We start from the raw sequence: 4,543 nt of genomic DNA on the forward strand, positions 1-4,543 counted from the left end.
TGGGAGCAAGCGATTAAACACACACAAAATAATAGATATGATATCTTAGCACATGTATACTTGTATGTATATATACAAACGCACAATATATATGTGAACATTTGGTCTATATACACACATATATATATTTAAGTATGTGTGTGTGTATGAATACATATACCCTGCAGGTCAGTTGTCTTTATGAATGTATTCTTCTTTTTTTATGTGTTCATTGTTTGTAACTCTTACACGATGTATGCCATTTTTTCTATACTTGTTTGCAGGGCCACAAAGATAAACTGTGTTTTAATAGTCCACTGACGGGGTTATCCAGGGTAAATAAAACAAAATAAATAAATAAACAAATACTAAATAAATAAAATGCCCTAGGCATTTCAAGCAGCAAGTGAACTTGCGTTTCATTCATGTGACCCATGCCATGATTTTTTGGTCGAATGGTTAAGTAATGGAATGTATTCACAGTGCTTATATTTTTCACCAATTAACTTTTATGAAAATGCCCTAGGAATTTAGAGAACCAAGTGAGCTTGCGTTTCCATTCTTCTATAATTTGTCGATGCTCTGGAATGTCGAATGAAAATAATTATCTGCTTATAAATTTTTGAATGCTTTTGTACTTGTTGCTTTCATATTCCTTTCAGTCATATTATCTATTATCTTAACGATAAAATATTTCTATGGGGGGGGGGGGATTTTGATGGATGGAAAAATAATCTAAGAATATTAAACATTTTCTCACTCATCAAAATTTTCTTTTTCAGTAGGCTCGACGGATAGCCAGGTCTTTTTGCACATTAGGATAGAAAACGGGTGATGCCAAAAGAAATCCAGCTGTCATTGGATCACTAACAAGTATCTGCACTCATCATTAAAACAAATTCCGTGCAGATTGCGAGAAAAAGATTGAAAACTCTTCCCGCCCCTTCCCACTCTGAATGAGCTAAGTGAGTAATCCCTGAAAATTTTTACGTGAAGAATATACACGAAGAATAATAAATTGTTTTATTGCATTAATATCAATTTTAGATTGATTTAATTCTCTCGATCGGGTGCCCGTTTGAAATTACATATCTCTTATCTTCATTTTTTGTATACACTCTTAAAAAGGTTGGGCAAAAAGGGACATTTTCTAACCATCACTGGGCAACATACTGTCCACACAACTATTTATTAAAATCTGTCCAAATTGGGTAATAAAAACTAATGATTTGGTAATAACGATTCGGTAATAAAAAGTAATGACTGAGTAATAAATTTGTTCAACTAGATAACAATTGTCCAGAATATATAAATATATATCTTTTTACCAACATATACATTACCCAACACAGTGGACAATATGTTGCCCAACATTCTAAGTGTGTAATTATGACTATCACTTTTCGAGCATGACAATTTCACGATATGAAACAAATAATGTAATGCGAGGTGATACTCAAGTGAAATTCATATCATCGACCCTTTATCAATACTTCAATAAGGCTTTAACGATTTCCGACTGCGAAATATAATCAACTTGAAATGAAAGGTAAACGCGTCTGCTTTTACGACCATTGTATTTTAATCTTCAACGGACCGAAGTAAGTCAATATAAAATGTAAATGTATGCCGGAATTCGGCATGAACGTGTTTCTGATCATATTGAGGGGTTTCCATTTACTCAATTGATTATGAAAGCAACCTCCGTTTTACAGTGCTATAGCCACACCAATGGAACCGATTGATAGCGTGTCATTCGATATAACGTTAAAACTTTGTTCGATATACAGTGCGTATCAAAAAAAAGTTTACACTTTGAAATAGTCCTGGGAATTAAAAAATATACAACATGTGGGTAAGTTTTTCACATATAATCTTGGGTTTGGGTCTCATCCATCCAATGATAATAAAAGTTTTGACAGAATGTTACACTTGAGTGATCACTGTCCATTTTTGTAAAGCTCGCAGAAATCTGTTTGCGCAGAAATGCTCGTTTTCACACTGTGTCAAGGGGAAAGGGTAAAATCAAACTCACCCTGCGAAACAATTCTCATACATTTCCCTTGCACGTTTAGTCATTTGAAATAAAACGGATACATTCAAGCATTTTGTAACAATGTTGCCACCCAAATTGAAATTTTAACACTCAGTAAGCACACCCTTTACCCTTTTTGTGCTAGCTGAGGACATAACTGAATCTGAACACGTTTATATCAGACATCTCCAGCATTTTTTCACTAAGTTTTTATCATTTAAAGTGGGTTTACATTTCATTTTTCAGTTGATACTTGTTTCTCCACACTTTTTCCAAGCTTGACAATGATTATCAAAATGAAAATCAAGCCTTAGCCATTTCATGCATCACAGCTCAGTGTAAAGCAAATATCGTCACTATGGCCTCGGTGTGTGGGGGAGTGGGGTGGGGCGCAATGCACTCTTCGAAGTGTTTTAGGCAAGGAAACAAGTAAAAAAAAAGGTAAAAGATATCTTCAAATCAATTTTACTAGCCAAATTCCACGCGTTCTTAATTATTAAGGTCTACCTTTATTGGCATAACTATTTCAAAGTTCTGCGCAGATCATTTGTCACTAACTTTTCAAAAGTAAGTGGTGCTAACTCAAGCGGAAATATTTATCGACAGTTATATCGTCAGTTGCTTAAACGGATCTGTACCAATGTTAAAATTAGAAAAATCTTCAGGATATTACAAATGTATAATTGTACAGGATTTTTTCTAAGTGTTAACATTTTTTTTTGATACGCACTGTAGAGTTGGCTTCGCCGGCGTGACTTGAGCGTTAGATTTGACAAGCAGTAGCTGAGTAAATTAACTAACCACGCAACCCGTTATCCAAGGGTTTAATTCAATCATGTTAGCTGCAGTAATTGATCGTGTCAATAAAGTAAAATGATACAGTCTGACAGTAGTAATGTTGAAACCTTGTGAGGGCAGATAAAAACCTGAAGATGCTATTGATGATAGAGATCTTATTCAAGTTCATAATGGCACGTCCCACTTCTTATGCACATGTATCGTGTATGTCGGCATGTACATGCAGGATATCATATTATAATACCTCTGGTCGACATATTTGAACATTCAGCCCATGGAATGATCATACGCGTGCTCAGGCATCTTATTCCGCACAAGCGCACTCACACACATGCGCACAAAACACACACACGCACGCACGTACATCCTCGCACTCATGCACACATACCCGTCAATTACGGATGCATTCACAAAAGTTCGTTTTCAAAATTCATATTTAGATTCATTTATTTTCCGTTCACGAAATGCAACAAAATAGCATTATGTGTTTAAAATTAAATAGCTGTCTTATTGAGGTACCATTCGACTAATAATGAATTTAAGATATTCGCCTATACTTCATTATTGAGGCATGATCGGTGATCAGGGCTTTGCTGTATTTGTAAACGTTAATTATAAATTTGAAAGTAAACTCCGAGGTCGGTATATTAGACGAAGTTCAGAAGCTCTAAAGAGAAAAGAAAACGGGGGAAAAGAAGAAGAATAAGACCCCCCCCCACAAGGTTCAGGCAACACAAATTAAATTGTTTTGATAATTAAACACCGCAAATTAAAGAGCTTAGTCGGTAAGCTTTCTCTTATATATTCCCCCCCCCCCCCTTCGGGATCCTATGGGATTTACAACATTTATAAGATTAGTCAAACATTCGTTACCATCGATAATGAAAACAAGACCTTAAATATTTGTCTAGGATTATTTATGCTTTACACACAATATTGATATTTGATGATAATAATAATAATGATAACAAAAATAATATAATAATATGTTCCAAATGCATAGAGCAGGTACTATAATTGCATATACTGCGCCACTCACACAACATGCGAGGTTAGTATACTAACCTCGCACAACGCATGTGATTTCATAGTGCATTTTGACGTTTTCTTTCATCACACGAATGTGAGGGACTATGAAACGCCAAATCTTTCAATATTTTTCCACTATGTTAATCTTGATCGTATGATTTAGTTTATTTTAAAAATGAATTATAAATTATTGAAAAAGGTGTTTTTATCGCTTACCTCCAAATCTCAACCAGGATACTTCGCTCGGTCCGTCCTTAGTCATCCTTCATACTGCGGTGGAAATTACGCAAACAAAAATCGAAATGCGAATTTTTCCTATCGAACATTCTCGATTCAAGTCGTCGGCGCATAATAGGAAATTGCACCAAAAATCAACAGGTTGCATCTCATGTATATACTTAAAGAGGGTCCTATTTGGTCAAAGTCGTGAGAATTGAAACATTGTATAATTCGAACAATAAAAGAGAAATAGTGAGTGACATTATTGACTCTCTCATTTAGATATCAATGTATTGTGCATGTAACTGTTTTGTGATAAAATAAGCGAAACTTTAATATGTCATAACTTTCTTATTTTACATCCGATTTTGATGAAGTTTTCAGCGTTAGTCTTGTTTCATAATTCTCTATTTATTCAAACATGGGGTGCACTTGACCTTTAAGAGATTTTTCAATGAAAATACTACATGGAACTTGGAAATA

The sequence above is a fragment of the Lytechinus pictus genome, chromosome 8 (genome assembly GCF_037042905.1).
Source record: "Lytechinus pictus isolate F3 Inbred chromosome 8, Lp3.0, whole genome shotgun sequence".
NCBI lineage: Eukaryota > Metazoa > Echinodermata > Echinoidea > Temnopleuroida > Toxopneustidae > Lytechinus > Lytechinus pictus.